The sequence below is a fragment of the Cupressus sempervirens genome, chromosome 2 (assembly GCF_028749045.1).
Source record: "Cupressus sempervirens isolate cs-2001-9-10 chromosome 2, ASM2874904v1, whole genome shotgun sequence".
In the NCBI taxonomy this organism is placed as follows: domain Eukaryota; kingdom Viridiplantae; phylum Streptophyta; class Pinopsida; order Cupressales; family Cupressaceae; genus Cupressus; species Cupressus sempervirens.
In genome coordinates this window covers 366,337,518-366,346,406 of record NC_143119.1, presented here as the reverse complement: position 1 = coordinate 366,346,406, position 8,889 = coordinate 366,337,518, and positions in this window count along the sequence as shown.

The window sequence follows — 8,889 nt, the reverse complement described above, 5'->3', positions numbered from 1 at the left end:
TCAATTTTAGGAAGTGTAGTCAATAGTGCTTCTCTAGTTGTCATGTCACACATGAAAAGATCTCTATCTGCCTTAGTACAAGTTTCCAAATCCTTTTCTTCAATGATTGCCTTCATTGATTTTCAAGATCCAATATCCTAGACCCATACACAAAAAATGTGTCTTCATCTTTTCATTCCAGCTATCATAGTTTGTTCGATCAGACTTTGAACTATCTTTCTTAAACATGGTCACCATGGATCTCCCAAAGTTGTTAAATATTTTCTTCAAGGACCTGAGGCTCTGATACCAATTGTTAGAAACAATAGTCCAACAAGATAACTTGCGGGGGGTGGGGGGGGTGAATTAGTTATGCAACATTTAATATATTTATCTTCTTTAGACAAACTTAACCATTCAACCAAAGTAAATACTAACCATATAAAGAGCACATAGAAAATTACACTAGATATGTTGACTAGGGAAACCCTTGATCAGAGAGAAAACCCCAGTGGAAATGATGCCCAAAAAATGATGTACTAATATAAATATTCCTTGTTAGAGGATGGGCCCTATTAGGAGTATATTACAACATTTAGTACAATGAGTACCTATTAGGAGTCTTTGAATCCTTGTTAGGAGATTCAAACCCTATTAGGAGTTTTGGTATAATGTATGCAAGAAGATCCCACTGCTCAAACATGTAATTTCAACTACAAGAAGAGCTCACTGCTCAAACAAGTAGTTTACTATTACCTTATTCTTTCCTTTGTGCTTTCCTTTGTCTTGTCAACTAGACTAATCAATGTTAGACCTTGTAGACTAGGTCATGAACCTTAGATTCAAATATCAAACCTTGAATCACTCAAAAAACCTTGGCAATGAAGTTTCCTTCACTTCTGCAATGGTCTGCTCAACTTTTCATTCCATACTGCTACTTATCATCAATTCACATTTTATTTATTCAATATAGTGATAAAGGGAAATGTCCTTCCTTTATACCGAGTCCATAAAAAAATTTCCTAAGTCAGATCTTAGCCCTTCTCAATTAATTATTATAGGACCACATTAAGAACATGTTACACTTAGTGATAACCTTAATCTTACACATTGCAACTTGAATAACTTTTTATACACATAATATTATGACAAGTGAGATTACCCATGTGATTCTCAACATGTTTTCTCCATGTCCTCAACCTCAATCCTCAAGGTATCAACTCTGCTAAGAGATATAACAAGTTTACCAAAACATGCCTTTGTAAACTCTATCTTAGAACAGACATCATCAAAACTTACATAACTTCTTCTATACTTATCCTTTATTCTTCTCATGTTAACTAACTATACCATATACTTAGAAGTTTTCTCATAACCTCTCAACTAGTCATCCCTAGTAACTTGATCTTTTCATTTTTCTTCTATTAGATACCACAAAAAACTGCTATGTAGACATAAAACATGCTATGTTGACATCAATGACAAACTCAACCATGAAGGTAACATATCATCATATTAGTACTCCCCCATAAGAATATCATTAGCATTCATGCTTCCAACCAATCTTCCAACAATCTCCCCAATATTCCAATGAATATTTATTAATTGTGATTTTTTTTTTTTTTGATGAAAAAATGTAATTAAAATTGATAGTATAAAGAAAACATGCAAGGCATGGAGTTCCATAGAGTTCTCAGAAAAGAAGACAAGAGGATTAGCTTCCAACAAGGCTTTAAAGATGTATCTAAATGGATACGAGTTTAGATAAGTGCCCAAGGTTCTAATGATGAATTTGTACCTATCTAGGTAAGTAAGCTAAATGAAAAATTATTATTTCAAATTGAACATCTTACCAACTAGTCTATTATCTCAAGTAGTCATTACCTTCATTTGTCTTGTCTAAAGTGTCATCCTATTTGTTATGACATTGGAATGTAGTTTGAGAATCCCACTATTCAATCTATTGATGGTGAAGTTTCAAATGTGCATCTTAGGGGTATAGCTATACATTTTCTATTCAAAAATATTTATGTAATAATTAGTACAAGTAAACATCTTAAATCAATTATGGTGTAGTAATAAAAATTTAATTATAATTGGTATTTGGATTTAATGTAACATTTTGTATTGCAATACTCCAATGGATCAAGAGGTTGATGTTCATGAGCATGTTGAGGTTGACACCCCACAAAATGATGTCACTAGAATAGGTATATAACACCGAAGTTATGTTCTTTGATGGAATGAAATAATTGTAACAATTATAATAAAATATGTATAATTCAACCCTTTTATTTTCCATTTTAGAGTCCTCCCTTGTGCAACATCATATAGGCATGAAATTAGATCACAAGAAGAGGTCAAAAGAATTAATCAAGGGGGAAATGATGATGAAATCAATACTTCTCTTAGGGATTTCTTGAAGAAGAGGAACAAAATTATAATCTACATACCTTATTTGATAGCTACTAAAATTTATTTTTCAATGAATTTAATTATGTGTAATTGATTAATGTTCATGAAAAATATAACATACTAAAGAATATTGATGAAAATTCATGTTAAAATTGAATCAAATGTCTTAATGAATATTATCATGTGATAATGAATGAATATTACATTTTAGTAATGATTGAAGGAATTAATTAATGTTATATGTTAATGGACAATTTAGAGTCATGTTAAGGAGTGGGGATGGGGGGAATGAGCTTCCACGTTCATGTGGTTGTCCCTATTTAGTAGAGAATATTATCAAAACATTCTCAAAACTAGGTGAAGCTCAATACTAACTTATGCTTGCATCACAACTTTCTAACTCCATCTAGGAACCAACTCATCTTACTTTACCCCATCAAACATTTAATACTAAATATAGACACACCTTCAATGAATAATATAACTATTGATAATCCACCATCCACTATTTTTATAAATCTCCTTGATCATGTTCTCAAATTGTAGCCCAAATATGAGAAGGAATTGGAGATTAAATATCCAAGGCACTCTTATATCTTCGCATATCTAGGGAACTAAAGATTTTGGTTATGAAATGATGAAAGAGTTATATTTTGCATGAAATAACAAAATATATAGTAATTAATTTTACAAACCTAACAAAGATGAGCCAATACAACAACATGTTTTTAGAAACAAAAACAAAAGCATTAAATCCTTGATAAAATTTTACATTACAAAGATGATAGAAACTGAAAAGGACCTCAACTAGAGTACAAGGGTGTCTCCTTTTATGCTATTGCAAGTTAGAAATAAATACATGACAATCAAGAGTAGTGAAAAAATAACCCAACTTCAAAAAAGGAAATTTTATATTTGTGGTATCCATTTGATTAATTCATTCAAGAATGAAAAGAAAATGAGATAATGGGTGATCAAGAAAGGTTCATCATACAAGACTAACAGATAGTTTCAAGTACAATAACAGGATGCATGGTATACAAATGAATAACCTCATAATACTAAGCATTGGGCCTAGAAGGAATCAACTACTTCCAATAACATGATTCCTTACCATTGTCCAAAATTAAAGGAACTATGAGAAATCAGTCCAAAATCATGATTTCCCAAATTCCATCATTGATCATATCCACAATATTTGTGTCTCTCATCATCATGATTATCTAATCAATTTATCTCATTCATGAAAAAATCATTCCTTATCAAAATAAGGCAACACAACCTTGTCCTTCATCTTAAAGGATAAGTAACTTTGAACCTTGCCAAGATCCACCTATTCATTATGTCATTGATTCACTTTTTTTTAATGTACATGAAAAACATATCCTAGTTCAAATTTGTAGCTTGAGATAATATTAGAGTAGCCCCCAAAAAATATGTATTACAAATTAGACTCCTAATAAGGTTGAAAGTTTCACCAACCAAATTTTTTCTTATTTAGAGTTGTCCATGTTGTTGTCCATGATAATCCAACATTACATTTTCTTAATGGACAAGAAATCTTGTAAAGATAGATTGTCAATTGTACCAAGTTTGAAAGCTATTTTTTTTGTGTAATTTTTTAATTTCCGAATTCAACTGTGAAGTTTATTTCACAAGCTTTTAGAATGTAAAAAATTAGTGTGGTTAATGGATTTTGAGATAGTAAAACCATATGCCCAAAAAATTTAATCTCTTTTTCAAAAATCAGATATTGATTCTACATGTTTAACTCTTTGGACTTGGAAGAATGTCTGTGTGTGTGTACGTGCGCGCACACATATGAATTCACTATTTTTCAGGTGAGTGGATAAGTGCATTTGATTTTTATATTTTATACTCATGAATTCCTATAGATTGAGTTGATAATGATGATAATTTTTAGTGCATTTTATTTCTTATATTTTTATATTCATGAATTCTTCCAAATTGAATTGAGAATTATGATAATTTTTAGTGCATTGGATGGACTTGTTGGTATTTGCATGCTATTTGTCCCCTTTTCATTATCTTTAGTTTATTGTTACATAGACATATAACATGGCACTTTATCTCCTTCACAATACTAATTACCTTAAGTTTAATATTACTTATACAAATATCATGATGGTTTGAGTTCATCTTCAAAAGTGAAAAAATGTTAGAGATTGATACCAAATACTTATTGTTAGAGTAAAAGATTAGTCTAATTACATTTACTTAATTACCTTTACTCGCTACTTAGTATTTTACTTTATTCACATGGATTTCTATTTAATTATTTACATTAATTATTAAATTTCTTTTACCTCTTAGGCTTTCCCTTTTAGGTCTTACAATTTCTTTCTATAAGGATTGATCCATTGTATATTTTGCTCACTTCTTTTTTCTGATAATATATTCTTGCATATTTTCAAAGCCAAACCCTTTTCTTCTCTTGTATTTTTCTTTTCCATGACACATTCTTACATGCAAGTGTTCTATAGGATCTGTGGATTTGTTCTGTTCAAATCCTTCATGGTATAGAGTTGGATCTGTTGCAACTTGTTCATATTTTTCTAAGAACATAGAGTAAGGGTTCATTGGACCAAGATTGATATTTTTAAGGTATTTTTGTGGAAATAGAGGGGTCTCTAAAATTTGGAGCACTTTAAGTCCAAACAAACATCACGATTAGATTTAGAGCACGTGAAAACCCATATTTTCATATAAAGTACTTTTATTTTGGACACCATTGATTAGGGAAGTAATTTTTTTCATACTAGGGTTGTATGACCCTCAACACACTTATGGTAATTTTAGAAAATTAAAAATAAAAAATAACATTTTTAAAATGCCACACATAGCTATGCACTTCACTGTGAGTAGCCCCACCACCACCAACTGTTGGCATGCTGCTTGTCTCCCCTCTATCACCACTGCCAGCACTGCAACCCTTCTTGCCTCCATTGTGCCTCCCAAGCATTGCTTTGCTAACCACAAAAACTTATGCATTGCCACCACACCACCCGTGGTCATATGACAACCTAGGGGGCTTAATTTTTTTTGGCTCCAAGGGTTTTTTTTTTTTTTTTTGCTTAGTAGGATACCTATAGTTTGTTTGCAATTTCTTGATCATATGATGTCAAATTTGGGAAAATAAGATAAGATTAGAAATCTGATTTGAGATGGATGCAATGGTGGATCTTTTTTCTAGTATCGTACCTATTTTTGTAGTTGAATTTTGATGATCTTTTTGGTATTCCATGGGGCATAACTTGCTTAATTTTGCTGCATTTTTTAATCTAGAAGAAGCTTTAGAATTTTCTCTTCAATCTCTCTTCATATTCTCTACTATTTTCATAATAATTTTTGAAAAGTACACATTATAGTCAACTTTAAAACTCACACACACACACACACACACACGCACGCGTGCACACACACACACACACACACACACATTAATTTTTTTGTAATATGGGGGTGTTTTTAATATTTTTTTTCTATCATTTAAATTAGTAAACTAGAATTATATCAAAACAAACACCTTCTAAAAAACTAGGTGATACCTCTTTTTTTCTTGTTCCTTGAAACACACATAACTATCAAATATGGACAACTACCATGACATGACTTCTCTATTCAAAGTTTTTATGGTCTATTTTAGATGAAGTGAAACTAATATTTCAAAGCACCTATAAGGCCTTATAGCACAAAATAAGATGGATGAGGCCATGCATTTGATTTCTTTGAGTGTTTTAGGAATCTTGCAATTTGATCTTGATGGGTGTAATACTCCTCGAGAGATGTGGGCCAAGTCCAAGAACTTGTTTGGTACCATCAATGAGTTCAAAGAACTTCAGATTGAGGTAGATCTTACATCACTTGTACCTGATTATTTTCCCTCCATTGAGGACTTTTGATGAGATTTAAATAAAATAGATCTTTGTTATAGGGTTGTGGGAAGAACAAGATTGATATAGACTGAATTTACTTGATTCTATCTAAGCTTCAATGAAACTTTTAGATTTTCTCTTCTACCTTCCATTCCACTATGGATGCTTTGGGTCCTAGATTTACCATTCCTTCATTTGAGGTATTCTATGGTAACTTGACTAGAAAGATGACCAAGATTACATAGTTGGACTCTCTAATAGGATCAAAGAACCAAACATTGGTTTCTCAGACATCTACAATGAAGCCGAAGTAGAAACTAAAGCCTAAAGAAAACTCAACTATTAGTAAGAATTCCTCCAAGTTATCTCCTAGATTAGATACATAGAAATCCACTCCTTGGGGTAGACCTTCTAAGTATAGTGAGTCTTCCTTCAAGACAAAAAAGTTTATAGGTGATCCTTGCAACTTTTGTGGCAAGGACATCAAATTTTCAGGTGTTGGAAATGTCTTGAGGCTCTAGAGGAGGCCATGTAACAACACAATATTTCTTCTGTAAAGCCATCACCTCCTCCTTTAGGGAAAGGACATCCTCTTTTTTTCCCTTTCTACTTGGATTATTAATATAGATGCTTCACACCATATGACATACTCACTTGATTTGGTTACTTCACTTGCTCAAATTGTTACTGCACATATTAAAATTGGTGACTTCACAAAACTTTCAATTAGGTTCTAGCAATATCTCTTTGGAGAATGGTTCCCTACATGATGATCTATTGTTTCAAACCATTTCTACAAACCTCTTGTTTGTCTATCAAACTTATCGTTTTGGATCTAGTAATAAAATTGAGTTCTCGCCACATGATGATGTTATTTGAGACCTCCATTATCCTAATTTCAATGTTTCTACTAGGAGATTTGATTTACAATATCAGTTATATTAGTTTGATGGCTTTGAGAACTTTGATTCTAAAGGATTCTCTCTTGTTACTCATGCAAACATAATGAGAAAATTTTGGCATAAACATTTTGGCCATGTTAACTATAGATATATTTAATAGATGAGTAGATAGAAGATAGTGATTGGGCTACCTTAGACCTCTTGTACATACAATGTTTTTTGAGGTTGCACACTTGGATAACATATCCTTTTTTGGTAGGTAGATCCACATGCACTAAGGCACCATTAGAATTGATGCACAGTCATCTTATGCCATTCCCCACTCCCTCTTTATTAGGTGCCTAATATGTGTTTACCTTCATAGATGACTTCTCTAGATGCACATGGGTGTACTTTTTGAAGTACAAATCTAATGTCTTTGATTAGTTTTAAATATTTAAGACATTTGTGGAGAAGGAGTATGGTCTTTCTGTCAAGGATATATGCACTAACAATGGAAGGGAATATGTGAATCAGTATTGCAAAAATTTTTATACTGAGTGTAGTTTACATCATCAGTTCATAGTTCCTCACACACCTAAGAAAAATGAAGTTGTTAAGAGAAAGAACAAAATATTACAAGAGATGGCCAATTGTATGATATAGTCTCAAGATATGAGTCCTCCATTTTGGGATAAGGCTATGAATTATGAAAACTATATTCAAAATAGATGTCTCACAAGGTGTTGTGACATTTGACTCTTGAGGAGGCTTGAACTTGTGTCAAGCTTGATGTTTCTACATTCCATATTTTTGATAGTGAGGCTTGGACATTTATTCCAAATTCTTAGAGGAAATCCATGGAGATGAAGAGCTGACCACTCACATTTTTTGGTTACTATGGGGTGAACCCACACTAATGGGTTCCACTCTAGTGGAATGAAGAAACTTCAAAAAGTTTGCCAAACCACGATTTTGGCTTGTTGCATTTGGTATGGCATGTTCGCGCAAACCTAGATAATATGTTCATGTGAACATATGAAAGGAACATTTTCGGCAGTTAAAACTGCATTTTTAACTTTTTTTCCATTTCATTTTCATGGTGACTATTGTTGACTCACAAGTTCGGGTGAACATATGATTTTTACTGCCCCCATCAGCATCACTATCACTTTCATTCAAATTCTTCATCTTCGGGTATGTCGAAATATTATTAATTCAATGTTTTGAACTTTTTAAGCATTTTTAAAATATTTGTTATGCATATTTGAATGTTATTTACATTTTCAACGATTTTGAAAGCATATCTAAATGTTAATTTAAAATTTTTATTGTTTATTTATATTAATTTAGAAAACAATAAAATATTATACATAAAATATTAGAAAACATTAGGGAAAATAGTAGAAAATTTAAATTATAAAATTTAGGAAAAACATTAGAAACATTAGAAAACAAACTTTGAAAAAATATTACAAAAACATTAGAAAACAAATTTTGAAAAAATATTACAAAAAATTAGAAAATTTAGAAAAAAAATTTACAAAAAATATTACAAAAACATTCGTGAATTTATAATTGAATATAAAATTTAGAAAAATAAATAAATAAACACAAATTAGAAAATTTATAAAAAAACATTAGAAAATTTATAAAAAAATATTAGCAAATTTAGAAGAAAAATTTTTTACAAAAATATTAGAATTTTTTTTTTTAAA